The sequence below is a fragment of the Pristiophorus japonicus genome, chromosome 9, assembly GCF_044704955.1.
Source record: "Pristiophorus japonicus isolate sPriJap1 chromosome 9, sPriJap1.hap1, whole genome shotgun sequence".
Classification (NCBI taxonomy): domain Eukaryota; kingdom Metazoa; phylum Chordata; class Chondrichthyes; family Pristiophoridae; genus Pristiophorus; species Pristiophorus japonicus.
This window is the reverse complement of record NC_091985.1, coordinates 178,798,131-178,816,708: the sequence shown is the minus strand read 5'-3', so window position 1 is coordinate 178,816,708 and position 18,578 is coordinate 178,798,131.

Below are 18,578 nucleotides of genomic sequence, written 5' to 3'. Positions count from 1 at the left end.
GAAGTAAGGTGTTTCAGGTCATACTGGCCAATGGACTAACTTGAAGAAAGCATTTGGACCAAACAAAACTGCGATTCTCAAACAGCCAAGAGCAACCCGATGAGGACACCAAGTGGCAAACAACATTACAGTTTACAACGAAACTGAAATTACCATCCCCAGCAGCTCGGCAAGGCCAGCTGCCCAGCAGTCCAGTGAAGAACCAATCAACTCACCCACATCTGCATTTGTACTGAGACGATCGACAAGGGAGCAAAAAGCGCCAGCTCGTCTCACCCTGTAAATAAGAGTTCAATTGATTTTTGGGAGGGAATGATGTTATGTATGCAACCCCAGGCAACTTGTATAATACCGCCTCTAGAAGGCTTACCTGTTGTTTTCCCAAGGGATCCCAGCATCCCTTGGGAGTACTGCATATAAGCAGGCCTCCCACGCTCTACCAACACTCTGGAGTCTGAATAAAGGAGCTAAGGTCAAACTTACACATTGTCTACTGTATTCAGTTGCTTTAATTTATTATGAGCATAAAAGAAATATTAAGTACGTGGGTAGTTATGTGGAAGATGGATAATACTGTAAGGAAATGTGAGTTATTCAGTTTGGTACGAAGACTAGAAAAACAAGTTAGTATTTTAAATTGTAAAAAACTTTTAAAGGTTGGTTTTCAGAAAAATTTGCATTTCCTTGTGCCAGGAACACAGAAAGCTATCACGCAGGTACAACAAGCAATAAGAAAGGCAAATGCCATGCTGTCCTTAATTACACTGGTGTTGCAGTATAAGAGAAATGAAGTCCTGCTACAATTGTACAGGGCCTTGGTGAGACAACACCAGGAGTACTCTGCACACCTTTGGTCCCCTTACCTAAGGATGAATATACTTGCCTTGGAGGCAGTACAATGGAGGTTCACTCGATTGATTCATGGGATACGACGGCTATCTTATGATAAGAGTTTGTGCAGAATGGGCCGATACTCTCTGGAGTTTAGAAGAATTAGAAGTGATTTCATTGAAACTTATAAGATTCTGAAGGTGATTGACGGGATAGATGTTGAGAGGTTGTTTCTCTTGGCGGTAATGTCCAGAACAATGGGACACCGTCTCAGGATAAGGGCTGAACCACTAAAGACAGAGAAGAGGTGGAATTTCTGCACTCAAAGGATTGTAAATCTTTGGAATACTTTTCGCTAGACGACTTTGAATATTAAGTCTCTGAATATATTTGAGGCAGAGCTATAGATTTTTGAAGTCCGGAGGAATCAAGGATACGGTGATCGGCTTGGAAAGTGGAGTTTAGGTCTTAAAGAAAATGAACAGTTAACCAGAGAAGTTTAAAGGGATCCCCGCAGCAGGCCTGCCCAGCAAAATAAAAGAGTGCGAACATGATCAGTTTCATGGAGCCCCACAGCAGTGAGAAGAACACTGAGAAACATCACAAAGTGAGGTTATAAACGGTGGCGGTTGAAGAACACAGATGATTTATCATACACTCTGCTTCTTAATTAAACTATAAATAAATCGATTAAGAAATACTCAGAATCATTAATAACTACTTTAAAACTTTGTTTAAGAATTTTAATTTAATTTTAATTAAATAGTTCAATACATGAATAAACTCACTGAGAGATGCACACATATATCAGTGGAATAAAAATATCAAAGAGTGACGGCACAGAAGACCAGGTAGGTCATGGTTCTTAAGTGTCACAGGATGCTTTGCTCTCTAAGTTAGAATAGTGCGTTAAAGTAAGAACTAGGAGAATAATAACTGCTATTAGTTTATTAACTTAAGTATTGGAAGGAAGCAAATGTAACCCCGCTATTCAGGAAACATAGCGTGTTAATGAGGAAACTAGAGATACTCCAAAATAAACATTCAGACAGCATAGCATGATGGTGCTCAAAACAAATCAAGTTTAGGAAAGAGCAGCAGTACTTGGGTATGAACGTCCAGCGAGATATGGCTTGAGCCAAACATTGTCTCAGATCAAGGTTTTAGCAGAAGGAAACATTTGAGTCCTCAGCGAAAAGAAGATGTCAACTCTTGAACACTTGCAAAATTCGCGCCCTCCGCCACCAGTGCACTATGGCTGTGGTGTGTCCCATCTGCACGATGTAGCGCAGCAACTCGTCATCGCTTGTTCGGAAGCACATCCGATACGCATGAAGTATAACACATACAAGGATAAAGGACAAGAGGGAAGATTTGCTTTGATTGTTATGTTTCCTCAATTTGTGAAGATTCCTGAGGATCGGACAGCAGCTGAAATAACCCCAGTATTTCAATTAATCCAAGGAGAAATCTAATGGAAGAACATCTGGGAAAGTAGCAATGGGTATATATCAATGTTGAATGTTGCAGTATGATTAAGAAGTTTGCAGACGACACTATAATGTGTGGCGTGTAATGAAGAAGAAAGATGCAGAATGCAGAAGGTATCAATGCACTGGACAGGTGGACAGAACAGAAGAAAATGCAAATTAATCCGGATAAGTGTGAGGTAATGCATTTGAGGAGGTCTATCATCATCATGGTCAGTCCCTCAGAATCGAGGAATACTTGCTTCCACTCTTAAAATGAGTCACTAAGTGGCTGAACCGTCCAAAACGAGTACCACAGTCCCTGTCACAAGTGAGACAGATAGTCGTTGAAGGAAAGGGTGGATGGGAAGAGTAGTTTGCTGCAGGCTTTTTCCGCTGCCTGCGCCTGATTTCTGCATGGTCTCGGCGATGAGACTCGAGGTGCTGAGCGCCTCCCCGATACAATTCCTCGACTTAGGGCGGTCGTTGGCCAGAGACTCACAGGTGTCAGTGAGGATGTTGCACTTCATCAGGAAGGCTTTGAGGGTATCCTTGTAACGTTTCCTCTGCCCACCTTTGGCTTGTTTGTCGTGAAGGAGTTCCGAGGGGAGTGCTTGCTTTTAGAGTCTCGTGTCTGACATGTAGAGAATGTGGTCTGCCCAGCGGAACTGATTAAGTGTGGTCAGTGCTTCAATGCTGGGGATGTTGGCCTGGGCACCGACGCTAATGTTGTTGCGTCTGTCCTCGCAGTGGATTTGTAGGATCTTACGGAGACATGGTTGGTGGTATTTCTCCAGCGACTTGAAGTGTCTATTGTATATGGTCCATGTCTCTGATCCATACAGGATGGAGGGTATTAATTCAGCCCTTTAGAGCTTGAGCTTGGTGGCAGATTTCAGGACTTTGTATTCGAACACTGTTTTCCTCAGGTGGCCGAAGGCTGCACTGGCGTACTGGAGGCAGTATTGAATCTCGTCGTCCATTTCTGCTCTTGATGATAAGAGGTTCCCCAGGTATGGGAAATGTCCCACCTTGTCCAGGGCTGCGCCGTTGATATTCGTGAATGGGGGGCAGCGCTATGCGGCCAAGGTGAGGCTGGTGGAGGACCTTTGTCTTATGGATGTTTAGCATGCTTTCTTCCGCCTCGGTAAATACGTCGACTAACTACTGGAGTACAGCCTCATTATGTGCGCAGATGCCAGCATCGTCTGCCTACTGTAGCTCGACTACAGAAGTTGGGTTGGTCTTGGACCTGGCCTGGAGATGACGTAAGTTGACCAGGATTCCACTGGTTCTGTAGTTTAGTTCCACTTCAGCGGAGACCTTTTTCACTTTGAGGTGGAGCTTGGCAGTGAGGAAGATTGAGAAGAGGGTTGGGACGATGCTGCAGCCCTGTTTGACAGCGGTGCGGACGTGCATTGTGTCAGTATTGGATCCGTTGGTGAGGATAACGGCCTGCATGTCATCATGTAGCAGGCGGAGGATATTGACAAACTTCTCTGGGCATCCTAAATGGAGGAGGGCGCTCCATAGTCCCTGGCGGTTGACAGTTTCAAAAGACGGTCGAAGAAGGCTAATTTTCAGGGCTGGCTCTGTTCCCTGCATTTTTCCTGCAGCTGTCGCGCTGCACAACTGTTCATCACCAACACCTTGTTCCACCAGAGTGACAAATACAAGGCATTGTGGCAACACCCTCGCTCCAAACACTGGCACAAACTCGGGACAGTCGGGAGCAGCATTGAGGAGGATCGTTGGTGAGGACTATAAAAGGCACAGCAGGGAGTCCGGGGCCCAGCGTCGGCGGCAGTCGGGAGCAGCGTCGAGGAGGTTCGTTGGTGAGGCCTATAAAAGGCACAGCAGGGAGTCCGGGGCCCAGAGTCGGCGGCAGTCAGGAGCAGTGTCGAGGAGGTCCGTTGGTGAGGCCTATAAAGGTCACAGCAGGGAGTCTGGGTCCCAGCGTCGGCGGCAGTCGGGAGCAGCGTCGAGGATGTTCGTTGGTGAGGCCTACAAAAGGCACAGCAGGGAGTCCGGGGCCCAGCGTCGGTGGCAGTCGGGATCCAAAAGCCAAAGTCAGAAAGGAGATGAGTAAAAGTGCAGGGCAGAGAACCCCAAGGCAAAAAACAAAAAGGGCAACTGAATATAAAGGGGCTGCAGGAGGGGTCAAAACTAGAAATCATGGTTTAAAAACTAGGATTAAAACACTCTACCTAAACATAAGCAGCATTCGAAATAACGTAAATGAGTTGACGGCACAAATCATTACAAATGGGTATGTTTTGGTGGCCATTACAGAAACATGGTTGCAAAGTGGCCAAGACTGCGAATTAAACATACAGGGATATCTGACGATTCGGAAAGATAGACAAGATGGGAAAGGAGGTCGGGTAGCTCTGTTAATAAAGGATGATATCAGGGTAGTTGTGAGAGACGATATTGGTTCTAATGAACAAAATTTTGAATCTTTGTGGGTGGAGATTAGAGATAGTAAGGGGAAAAAGTCACTGGTGGTCGAAGTTTATAGGCTCCCAAATAATAACTACACGGTGGGGCGGGCAATAATCAAGGGAATAATGGAGGCATGTGAAAAAGGAACGGCAGTAGTCATGGGGGATTTTAACCTGCACATCGATTTGTCAACTTAAATCGCACGGGGTAGCCTTGAGGAGGAATTCATAGAATGCATACGGAATATTATTTGAAGGGGAGAAATTACAACATGCTGAGGTGAAGAGGGACCTGGGGGTCCTTTGTGCATGAATCCCAAAAAGTTAGTTTGCAGGTGCAGCAGGTAATCAGGAAGGCGAATGGAATATTGGCTTTCATTGCAAGAGGGATGGCGTACAAAAGCAGGGAGGTCCTGCCGCAACTGTACAGGGTATTGGTAAGGCCGCACCTGGAAAACTGCGTGCTGCTTTGGTCACCTTACTTAAGGAAGGATATACTGGCTTTGGAGGGGGTACAGAGACGATTCACTAGGCTGATTCCGGAGATGACGGGGTTACCTTATGATGATAGATTGAGTAGACTGGGTCTTTACTCGTTGGAGTTCAGAAGGTTGAGGGGTGATCTTATAGAAACATGTAAAATAATAAAAGGGATAGACAAGATAGAGACAGAGAGGTTGTTTCCACTGGTCGGGGAGATTAGAACGAGGGGGCACAGCCTCAAAATACGGGGGAGCCAATTTAAAACCGAGTTGGAAGGAATTTCTTCTCCCAGAGGGTTGTGAATCTGTGGAATTATCTGCCCAAGGAAGCAGTTGAGGCTAGCTCATTGAATGTATTCAAGTCACAGATAGATAGATTTTTAACCAATAAGGGAATTAAGGGTTACGGGGAGAGGGCGGGTAAGTGGAGCTGAGTCCACGGCCAGATCAGCCATGATCTTCTTGAATGGCGGAGCAGGCTCGAGGGGCTGGATGGCCTACTCCTATTCCTAATTCTTATGTTCTTCTGTAAGCTCGGGTATGTCATCGTCCGAGCCAGGGAGTGCAAGGATGTGCGCATCACCCGTGCCATGACAGAAGTTGACGTCGACTGTATGGATCACCGCCTAATCTGTTCCATCATCAACATCAACATAGCCCCAAAGCGGCAGGGTCAGTATTTGCGGTGCCGCAAAAAAGTCAATGCCGGTGCACTGGAAGACCCAGTTAAGAGAGCCAAGGAGGCATCATACTATCCTGGAGTCACATCTGCGGCCGCAGAAATGCCTGCCTGCTACTATGGCTATTGAATTCCCTACTAATCTAGCTCTTCCTCTCTTCTTTCTAGCCACTTTCTGCAGCTGAGCCACCCAGTGCATTTGTATAGTGGTTATGTTACTGGACTAGCAACTCAGAGGCCTGGACGAATGATCAAGAGACAGAAGTTGAAATCCAACCAGGGTAGGTGTGGAATATAAAATCAATTACATATATTTGGAGTAAAAATAGGGATGGAACATAAATGCTGGCCTTGACAGCGATACACACGTCCTGTAAATGAATTAAAAAAAGATGCTCAGAATTCAAAAACAAGGACGTTTTGTTCAAACCTCGATGGTTAGCCCCCATCTCAAGTATTGTGTTCAATTTTCGGCAGATCACTTTAGGAAGGAGTTGTAGAAGGCACAGATAATATTTATTTAGAATTGTACCTGAGATGAGGAGTTTCAGTTGCATGGAGTGACTGGAGAAGCTGAGATTTATTGCCTTTCCAGCAGAGAAGTATAAGTAGGGCATTAATAGAGGTGTTCAACATTTTGAGGGGTTTGGACAGGAAAATAATGAAACGGAATGGTAACCAGAAGAAAGAGATTGAAGATATTTGGCAAAAAACAAATGGGAAGATAAGGCGAATTTGTTTTACGCAGCTGGTTGTTGTTTATTGGAATACAGTCCCTAAACATGTGATAGAAGGAGATTCAATAATAACTTTTAAAAGCGAATGTGATTAATACTGGAAGTGAGGGATTTTCAGGACTATGAAAGAAGAACAGTGCAGTAGACTTGCCCTTAAAAGCTCTTTTAAAGGGGTGGCACAGGCATGAAGTACTGAATGACCTCATTCTCAGCTGTATGATTTTAAGACTCCCAGATGAAAGAAGCTCTTGGGTCCTTGTCCATTGTGCAGTTTGTGAGTCATATTTTAATCATTAGTTTTACTAACAGAGGACCACTTCAAGGTTCGTTTGTTCATCTACACTACTAAGTGGCCCACTACTTAATGAATATAACCTTTCCTTATTAGTACTCCACAGTGCATCAAGTCAAACTTTTCTGAATAGAATTCCACTTGTCACTGTTCTGCCCACCTCACCAGTAGATTTATATCCTCCTGCAGCCCATGACTTTCCTCTTCATTTCAAACAAACACAAATTTCAGTGTCGTCTGTAAACTTCTTAATCATACTCCCTATATTCAAATCTAAATCGTTGATAAATACCACAAAAAGCAAGGGATCCAGTACTGAGCCCTGTGGAACCCCGCTGGAAACATTCTTCCAGTCACAAAAACATCCATCAATCACTACCCTTTGCTTCCTACCTCCATTGTTACTTTGGATCCAACTTGCCACATTGCCCTGGATCCCACGGGCTTTAACCTTCATGACCAGTTTGCCATGCGGGACCTGAGCACAAGCCTTGTTAAAGTCTATATACACTACATGGTACACACTATCCTCGTTGAAGCATGACATTTCCAATCCCGTCCTTCTCGGTGTTAGAGTTAACAGGTGAGAAAGTTGCTACAGATGCAAATTTGGTGTGTTGCTGCAGTGCACCCAGTAGAACGTTCATAATTCAGCCACAGTACACCAGTACCTGGGCAGGGGGCCGGGAGTTGGGGGCGTGAGCTTGGTGTATAATGAATTGCCTCACGTCATCTTGGTGACAATTTAAGTGTTTTACAACAGCGTGATAAAATAAAACTGTTCCTGAAATTGCAGTCACTCAGATGGTGTACTCTCTCAGTATGCCCTCTTTATCTGATTGAAAGGTGTGGCATGACTGATTGTCTGAACCGCATGGACAAACTTTATTGTTGACGCTGATTTGGGCTAATTGCCCAGCAATTGCCCATGAAACTCTTAAAGCTGGCAAAAGTAGGTATTGGGCCTGCTTTCATCAGTAAGAGCCAAAAATGAAATATTTAAAAATCAAAAATGATGCACATGCGCGTTAAAATAATTCATGCAAATATGTTCCGCTAGAAATTGTTTCAAATTATTTGTGAATAAAAATTATCTATTGATGTTGATATAATAAAGGGACTTATGTATAACATTGAAATTCAGTACATTTATATTTATTAGAATAATGTAAGTTGTATAATTATCTTGCACTCCATTGCACATCATCATCTTTTGAATTCGAGGACCGCCTTCCCTCCTGGTATGCATGGGCCTTCCCGCTGCCACATGCCTGGAGGCCCAAGACTGAAACTCTCCACATCCTGGACATCCAGAAGTAGCTACGTAAAGTGTTTGCGGGTGGGAAGCATACTCTGGAAGTGCACCTCAGACCACAATTTCTAGCCCACAGCATATATTCAATAGAAATTACAGCATAGAATCAGACCATTCAGGCCAACGCGTCCATACCGGTACTTATGCTCCACGCGAGCATCTTTCCAGCCCAATTCATCTCATCCTCTCACCATATCCTTCTATTGCTTTCTCTTTTACGTATTACGTAGCTTCCCTTTAAATTCATCACAAACTTTCCCTGTAGTAGCAAGATGCACATTCTAACCACTCTCTGCGTAAGGAAGGGTCTCCTGAATGGTTTATTGCCTTTAATAGTGACTATCTTATATTGATGGCCCTTAGTTTTGGACATTTCTACGATTGAAAACAGCAGCTGTACGTCAAACTTATGAAACTCCTTCAAAATAAGGGGAATATAATACAAAGTGACGATTATCAATAACATTAGTTATCTCACCAATGTACTCACCAATCTACAAGCTATTTTTCAGCTGTGTACATACGTATTTCTTACTATCTTACTTTATGTTTGGATAAATAACTTTGCTCTCGTTAAATAAAATTGCCCAGTCCGTCAACTGAAAGCTTGAATTGTAAGTCAGTCTTTGATTCTGTATCGTTTGAAAGCAGTCGGTCTCCTTATTTTGCAGAAAATCCAAAGTAAAATGATGTAAGGATACCCCCTGGATAAACTGGCCTTCTGTAATTATACCCTACTCCCATTGGCGGTGCGGAAGGACATCAGTTTCATATCTCCCAGCTCCTCGGCCTGTACCCCGGAGGAGCCGACTCCACAGCTTTGCTTCTCAACTTGAAATTTACTTAGATTTCTGAATACAAATAACATCATAAAATCAAGATATATTAAGATGTGTATTTTTTTTATGTAGTTAGCAATTCAAACAGAGTGGAGATGAGCTGAATTTGTCTCACACAGTGAGTTGTTAGGATCTGGAATGCGCTGCTTTGAAACGGTGCTGGAAGCAGTTTCAATACTAACTTTCTAAAGAGAATTGGATACATACTTGATGGGGAAATGTACAGGGCTATGAGGGAGAAGCAGGAGAGTGGGCCTATCTGCACAGCTCTTTGAAAGAGTCTGCACAGGGACCAAATAATCAAAGCTCCTTTTGAAAATAATATTTGTCATATTTTTCATGGACTGAAATGTCTAAACTTCTAAATAAGGTCCTAAATAAAACCAGATCATGTTTCGCATCAACATCATTAAATCTAATTGCATTTTTATTAAAAGCATCACTGCCTTCCGTGAAGGGTTTCCTTCAAACTTAAGCGTGGCTCAACAATCCGGATTTGAAATGCATTTTTTTTAACCTGAGAATAGTTCAATAAGTCTTTCATAGACATTTCTACATTGTGTTGTCAGGACTACTGAATCCCAGAACTCCACGTTTGAGATTTCCACCAACTACCGACATCCAGATCCACTCTGCAGCCGTAGACGTGACACCCGAATGGTTTTGTGCCTCCCTGGTGCCAGGATCAAGGATGTCACAGTGCGGACTCAGGGTATTCTGGTGGGAAGGGTAAACTGCTAGAGGTCGTTTTCCATATCGGAACCAATGACATGGGTAAAATAAGGGATGAGGTCCTACAGGAAGAACCGAGGGAGCTAGGAAGAAAATTAAAGGCTAAGACCTCAAAGCTAGTTCTCTCGGGGTTACTACCGGTGCCACATGCTAATGAGTACAAGAATAAAAGGCTAGAGAGGATTAACACTTGGCTGGAAAATTGGTGTACGAGGGAGGGCTTTGAATTCTTGAGGTATTTGGACCGCTTCTGGTGGAGATGGGATATGTACAAATCTGATGGGTTGCACCTCAACAGCGGTGGGACCAATATCCTTGCGGGCAATTTTGATAATGCTGCTGGGCAGAGCTTAAACTAGTTTGGCAGGAGGATGGCATCCTGAGTAAAAATTCAAAATGGAGGGAAGTAAATCAGAAGTTAGATAGCAAGAATCTCGAAAGCGAATCTGTAAGACAGATGAAACAGGGCTTAGTATGTAGTAAGCAAGGAGAGAACAGGTGTGCACTTGGGAGTATGACATTATAGCCTTTACAGAAACATGGCTGAAAGAGGGGCAAGTTCGGCAGATTAATATTCCTGGCTACAGAATATTTAGCCAAAAGAGATATGAGGTTAAAAGGGCGGTGGGGGGAGGGCTTGTGGTACTAATTAAATAAACTATTACAGCGGTGAGGAGGGATGATATGTTAGAGGGATCATTAACCGAGGCCATATGGGTCGAATTGAAAAATAAAAAACGGGCGATCACACTGCTGGGAGTGTATCATAGACCCGCAAACAGTGGGAGGGAGACAGAGGAGCAAATATGTCGGCAAATTGCTTTGAAATCTAAAAACCAAAGGGTAGTAATAGTAGGGGATTTTAACATTCCAAAATTTGATTGGGACAAATTTAGTGTGAAGTGTGCAGAGGGTGTAGATTTCTTGAAATGCATTCAAGAAAACTTTTGTAGTCAGCCTGTAGCAAACCCAACATGAGAGGGGGCAGTCTTGGATTTAGTTTTGCACAATGAAGCTGGGCAAGTTCAAGGGGTATTAGTCGGGGAGTATTTTGGTGTCAATTACCATAATTCAGTCAGATTCAAGTTGGTTATGGATAAGGACAAGAATAGGCCTGGAATACATGTTCCGAACTGGTGAAAAGCTAATTATGCTAAATTAAGGAATAATTTGGCCATAGTGCACTGGAAAAAGCTAGTTGTGTGTAAATCGGTCTGGAAACAATGGGCGGCTTTCAAGAAGGAGATCCGAAAGGTACAGGCCAAACATATGCCCATGAATAAAAAAGCAGGGAAAAATAATTCTAGAGACCCCTGGATGTTTAGGGACTTACAGGGGAGGATTAAGAATGAAAGGAACGCTTATGTCACATATCAACAGCTACACACTTTAGAATGTTTAGAGGAATATAAGCGCTAAAATTAAAAAGGATATTAGGAATGCTAAGAGAGAGCACGAGAAATTCTTGGCCAGTAAAATTAAGGAAAACCATAAGATGATCTATAAAAATATGGAGCAAAAGGGTAACTAAGGAAAGGTTAGGGCCTATTAGAGACTATGAGGCTAATCTTTGTGAGGAGGCGGAAGATATTTGTAGGGTTCTTAACGAATACTTTGCAATTCTTTTCCCAAAGCAAAGATGTAATGCAGATACTGCTATAGAGGAGGAGTGTGACATTCTGGATGTAATAAATATAGTGAGAGAGGAAGTATTAAGGGGTTTAGCAGATTTGAAAGTAGATAAGCCCCAGGCACGGTGAAATGCATCCCAGGTTGTTGAGCGAAGTAAAACTCGAAGTAGCAGAGGTTTTGGCCATCATTTTCCAGTCCTCTTTGGATATGGGCATGCTGCTGGAGGATTCGAGGAATGCTAATATATTACCCTATTTTAAGAAGGGAAAAAAGGATAGGCCGAGTAATTACAGGCCTGTCAGCCTAACGTCAGTGGTGGGAAAATTATTGGAAATAATCCTGAAAGACAGGATAAATCTGCATTTGGATAGGCAAGGATTAATTCGGGACTGTCAGCATGGATTTGTTAAGGGAAGATCGAGTTTGACTAACATGATTGAATTTTTTGAGGAGATAACCAAGAGGGTCGATGACGGTTGTGCGTATGATGTAGTATATATATGAACTTTATCAAGGCTTTTGACAAGCTCCGCATGGTAGACTGGTCATGAAGATTAAAGCCTATGGGATGCAGGGCAAAGTGGAAAGTTGGATCCAAAATTCGCTTGGAGATAGGAAGCAAAGGGTCATAATTGATGGATGCTTTTGTGACTGGAAGGTTGTTTGCAGTGGGGTTCCACAGGGCTCAGTACTGGGTCCGTTGCTTTTTGTGGTATATAGCAACGATTTAGATTCGAATATAGGAAGTATGATAAAGAAGTTTGAAGACGACACTAAAATTGGCTGCGTGGTTGATAATGAAGAGGAAAGTCATGTGCTGTTGGAGGATATCAATCTACTGGTCAGGTGGTCGGAGCAGTGGCAGATGGAATTTAATTCAGAGAAGTGTGAGGTGATACACGTTGGGAGTCGAATAAGGAATGGGTAAACACATTAAGCGGTAGGCCGCTTTAGAGTTTAGATGAACAAAGGGACCTTGGAGTGCTTATCCACAGAACTCTTTTTGGGAGGAAATTAAAACATTAAATCATTAAATCGTGTCCCCCCGATCTGGGGGACACACAAAACATTTTCAAGGCCCTTTTTTTTGTTTTTCTGTTGATTTGTTTTGTGTTTTTTTTGTTGTTTTTTTTGGGGCACTAAAGTCATATTTTTTTTCTCCAAGTGCTCCCTATAAAAGGGGAGGGGGACACTAAAAACACCGGCAATTAAAACAAATTAAACTTTAAAACATAAAATCAAATTAAAATTTGGTTGCCGGGCGCGATGATGCACTCCAGTCCCTCCAGTGCCCACCTCTCGCGGAAGGCCGCGAGCGTACCGGTGGACACCGCATGCTCCATCTCCAAGGACATCCTGGACTGGATGTACGCGCGGAAGAGAGGCAGGCAGTCAGGCTGAACGACCCCCTCGACCGCCCACTGCCTGGACCGGCTGATGGCACCCTTGGCCGTGCCCAGGAGCAGTCCTACGAGGAGGCACTCGGACCTACCCGCTCCCCTCCGCAGAGGGTGCCCAAAGATCAGGAGTGTGGGACTGAAGTGCAGCCAGAATTTCAGGAGCACACCTTTCAATAATAAAACAGGGGCTGCAACCTCGTGCATTCAAAAAAAACATGGAACAAAGACTCTTCCAGACCGCAGAAATTGCAGGCGGCCATGGAGCCCGGGAACTGGCTTAAAAATTTAATGCACGGCACTGCTCCATGCACCACCCTCCCGGCCAAGTCCCCAATAAATAGTGGGAGGACTCCCGCGTAGAGTGGCCTCCATCGGCGACCCCCGCCTCCTCTGGATGGCAGGATGGTATGCCATGGCGTGTCCGGACAGCAGGCGAGGATGGCAAAGTTGAGAGTGTGCAGGAGCAGCCCATACAGGAACCTCTCCACATGGAACTGAAAGGCAAGGAGGTGATTTCCTCGAGGCGGCTCAAGTTGTGAGGCGCAGGCTCCCGAGGGAGGTTCCGGGTTTTGACGCCGATGAGTAATTCCGTTCGGACGGGGGTCAGCTCGGAAGGGATTTCCCTACGTGCTTGAGCCTCCTCGACACAGCTAACGGAGTCGGGGTCCAGAGCTGTTTTTAGCGACTCGATGGCATCGGCCGCGCAGCGGACATTGGCAGAATTTAGGCGCCGCGCCAGCGTGTCTGGCGCCATCCAGCCCGCTCCTCCGCCATCGAGCAGGTCCCTGACCCTGGTCACCTCACCAGCCACAGCCTTCTCGTTCGATCGCCACCTAAAACCTCGGTCGTGGAGGTACGGGTTCCCGAGCAGCGGCTCCAGCAGGACAGCTGCCACTCCAGCCGGTGGAGAGCTGCGCTTGGTGGAGACTTTGTTCCAGACCCTGGTGAGTTCCTTGTAAAAGACAGGCAGCTCCTGGAAGGCGGTCCTGACGCCCGCGCAAGCTTACAAACAGGAGCTGCATTTCATAGTTGAGGCCGTGCTGCTGGCGGAAGAAATACGGCGCCAGAGCACGCCATCTAGGAGGGGGCCTCGATGTAAAGGTTTCTCTGCAGGGTCTGAAGATGGAAAGTTGCGAGCTGGGTGCTGATGCACACCAACGACTGACCGCCGTCCCCGAGCGGGAGACTCAAGACCCCGGCAGAGACCCAGTGCTTCCTGTTGTTCCAGAAGAAGTCCACCAGCTTCTTCTGTATCTTGCTGACAAACGCAGGGGGAGGGGTCAAAGTGACCAGCCGGTACCACAACATGGCGGCCACCAGCTGGTTTATGATTAGCGCTCGACCCATGTCGGACAGCACTCGGAGCAGTCCTGTCCAGCGCCCTAGGCGAGCGGCGACCTTGGCCTCCAGCTTTTGCCAGTTCGCTGGCCAGGCTTCCTCTTCGGGGCTAAGGTAGACTCCCAGATAGAGGAGATGGGTCGTGCTCCAGGAAAAAGAGCTGAGCTCCTCCGGCAGGGAGTCCACCCGCCACTGACCCACCAGGAGTCCGGAACATTTCTCCCAGTTGATCCTGGCAGAGGATGCGGCCGAGTAAACTCCTGGCACTCACGCATCCTCCGCAGGTCAGCGGGATCTTCTACCGCGAGGAGCACGTCATCGGCGTAAGCCGAGAGGACGACTCCACGCCCGGCCCTTGCAGAGCCAGTCCCGTCAACCTCGTCCGCAGGAGGCACAGGAAAGGCTCCACGCAGATGGCATATAACTGGCCGGACATGGGGCATCCCTGGCGCACCCCTCTCCCAAAGCGAAGGGGCGCCGTCAAGGACCCATTAACCTTTATCAGACACTCCGCGGCGGCATACAAAAGTCGGATCCGGGTGACGAAATGCGTCCCAAACCCGAAAGCGCGCAGAGTCCCGAACAGATAGTCGTGATCCACCCTGTCGAAAGCCTTCTCTTGGTCGAGAGATAGGAAGGCGACCGACAGACCAGCCTCCTGGGAATGATGGATGAGGTCCCGGACCAGATGAATGTTATCGTGGATTGTCCGGCCCGGGACCGTGTAGGACTGGCCGGTGTGGATCATGTGGTCCAGCATGGCGCTAAGGCGAGCAGACATCGCCCTGGCGACGATTTTCTAGTCCGTGCTGAGGAGGAAGATTGGGCGCCAGTTCTTAAGGAGGCGGAGTTCGCCCTTCTTAGGCAGCAAGACGATGACTGCCCTGCACCAAGAGAGGGGCATCTCCCCGGTCGCCAGACTTTCCCCCAGGACCCGCGCGTAGTCGCCCCCAGGACATCCCAGAATGCACTGTGGAACTCCATGGTCAGCCCGTCCAGCCCCGGGGCTTTTCCCCTCGAGAGCCGGTCGATGGCGCCGGTCAGCTCTGCCAGGCTTAGCGAAGCTTCCAGATTTTCGGCACCCTCCGGGCTGACCTTTGGCAGGTCCTCCCACAAAACTCTAAGCACTTCCTCACTGGACGGCTCCGGAGAGAACAGAGCCCTGTAATATTCACGGGCCCTGTTGTTGACGCCCTCCGGATCCGAGACGAGAGAGCCATCGTCGGCCAGCAGCATCATGAGCTGCTTACGGACACTATGTCTTTTTTCCAGCGAGTAGAAGAAGGGGGAGCCGCGGTCCAGATCCCGCAGGAACCGGATCCACGACCTCACGAACGCGCCTCGGGACCCGACGAGCTGCAGGTCCTTCAGCGCGGCCTTCTTCGCTTCGTACACCACCGCAGGGCCGGGTCCTCGACGACTTGACCGAGACAGGACTCCAGGTCGATCACCACTTTTTTTAGGCGCCCGACCCTGGCCGCCCGCCTCTTGGTTGACCTCCTCGCGTAATCTTGGCAGAAGACACGGACGTGAGCCTTGCCCACGTCCCACCATAACCTCAAGGAGGGGAAGCCCGCCTGCTTCGTTCTCCACTCAGCCCAGAAAAGACGGAACGAGTCCTGGAACCGCACGTCCTCCAGCAGCTGGTTGTTAAAATGCCAGTACGCGGACCCCGTTCTCACCCGGAGCGAAGCGAGCTCCGCCCACACCAGGTGGTGGTCTGAACACGGCACCGGCCGCATGGAGGCCGCCGGGACGCAGGAAACATACGCCCGAGACACGTAAAGGCGGTCGACTCTGGACCATCCTACTCCAGGCCTCATCCAAGTAAAGGCGCTGGAGTCGGGATGGTGATTTCGCCAGACGTCCACCAAGTCGAAGGACCCGACCAGGTCCCTCAACTTCTCCATCGCCGTCGTGCTCTGCGGGGCACCGGAGCAGTCCCTCGCCTCGAGCGTGCAGTTAAAATCCCCCCCGAGGACAATGCAGTCGCCAACGTCGACGGAGCCAAGAAGAGCGGACACTTCTTCGAAGAAGCGCGTTTGCTGCGGGCCGAGCTGAGGGGTGTACACGTTCACGAGATGGAGTGGCACGTCCCCCAGACGAACCGTGACGTGCAGCAAGCGGCCTGGCAAGGGCTCCTCGAACCCCATAATCTCCGGCTGAAAATGCGGGGCCAACAAGATGGCCACCCCACAAGAAGTAGTAGTGAGGTGGCTCATGCGGACCTCTCCTTGCCATTCCAGGAGCCACGTGGCTTCATCTCCCAGAATGGTGTGGGTTTCTTGCAGGAAGCACACGGCATATTTCCCCTCCCGCAGGTGCGAAAAATTGTTAAATCTATGGCGTGCCTCTCTGCCGCCGTTGATGTTGAGACTGGCTATGGTTATCTTCATGACAACAGCATAGTGGAACCTCTACCTAACCTATTGTGGGGGGGGACTGGAGTCGTTTGTTGACCTCCACTCCTTCAGCAGCCCAGCGAGGAACATTTTGAGCCGACGCAGCTCAAGGCCTTGCGCCTTTGATAAGGGCCCGCCCGCGGCCATTGTTTTAGCGACGGCGCGGACGGACGCGATGAGCAGCCCCGGCTCGGACCATCTTTCCAGGGCCAGATGGGCTCGGTTGTGGCGACCCTGGCTCTGGACCAAAAAGTCCCAGAGTTCCTTTGCAGTAATGAGGGGTGACTCAGCGGCGGGTACGAGGAGATCCACCACCTCACTGGCGATGGACTCGAGATCTTCTCCCTCGTCCCCCACCGAGTCCCCGTCCCCCTCCAGGAGGTCGCCACCAGCAGCCGGCCCGTCGACCGCACGAGGTACGGCAAACGGCCCGGCCGTTCCATCCGACCCTGGCTCTGCCCCGATCCCACCCCCAGGATCATCAACAGAGGAGTCCCCACTGGGCTCTTTTAAAAGCGGTGCTGGGTCAGGAAGCGACAGCGGAAGGGGTTCCTCCTCCGCCCCAGGTGCTGGTGAACACGGAGAGACCCAGCCAAAGAAATTCTCCAGGTCCTCCAAGTACCCCAGCTCCAAAGTAGGGGCGAGGGTTGCTGTTCTTCTCTCTCCCCGCTGCCACACCCTGGCCCAGCGTGCACAGAATCATTAAAATTGTTAAAATTTTGTGTTTATTCCGGGTCGAGCGACTCCCGGGGGAAGTTGGTTAATAGCTGGGCGGGTTCAGGTTCGGCCTTTTCGGCCCCGCCCGCCTCAGTCCCCGGGACGCTCGACCCGGTGGCTACGCATTCCTCCGCTGGCACCACACCCCCCACGACAGGCAGACCTTCCATGCCATCCCCGGGAGGCAGAGGCTCGGCAGCCTCGACTGTCTCACCCTCCCCGGGGCAGACTCCTCTCGCCTACGGCGCAGTTTGGGGGCACTGGTGGGGGACGCGGGACACGCAGCGGGCACCGACTCCTCCGCGGTGGGGTTTTGTTCCCCCTCCGCCTCATTGGAGTGGCGCCTCCTTTTGTTCCTGGGGGGGCACGGAGGCAGGGAGACCTCCATGTCTGCCGAGGCCTCCCGCTCCACTCCCCCCTTTTTCTTATCTTGCCAGTGCCCGAGCCCCTCTGTGATATTGGTCAATGGCTCGGACACGGGCTCAGGGCACCCCGCGCTCGCGGGTGACATGGTTGTGCTTAGCGCGGTGATTAAATTGTCTGGCGCACTGAGGGGACCTGCCTTGAGATGTTTCACCTTCCTCAGCGCCTTCTTTCCGATCGAAAGTTCTCCCTCCCCCCCGCCGGAGGCTGTGAAAACAAAGGCCCTCGACGATGCCCGCGCACCCACAGCTCCCAGCACGCGGACTCTACTAGTGGGAGGGGTGGTGGCGGCGCGAGCTTTGGGCGCCCTCGGTGGTTTGGCGGCCTTGGAGGTGGGGCAGTTCTTACGAACATACCCCACCTCTCTACAGGCATGGCACCGCATGCCGCCCGACGTCCAGAAGACGCGGTAGGCAGTCCTCTCGTGCACCACATTGAAACTACCCTCCATCGTCTCCTCCCTCGCCAGCCGGACAAAGAGCTGGCGGCGGAACGAGAAGACGTGGCGCAGGCTGTTCTCCCTGAGGCCGAGCGGTATGGATTTGATCCCTGACCTTACCTCCCCCAGTTGGTGTAGGTGAGGGAGTTGGAGCCCAGCGGGAACAAAGGGCGGGACGTTAGAAAGGATGACCCTCTGCACGGTGGCCACGAGAGGGTCCACCGGCAGGAACGTCCTGCCCACTGTGAGCCCCTTATCAAGGGCCAGGGACAACACGCGCTCCGACACCAGGAGGAATACAGCCTTCCCAGACATCTTGGAGGCTGCGACAATGGCCGAGGGGCCGACTACACCAGCCATCGCCCGCACGCACTCCTCAATGCTCATTGTGGGGTGAGTGTAGCTCT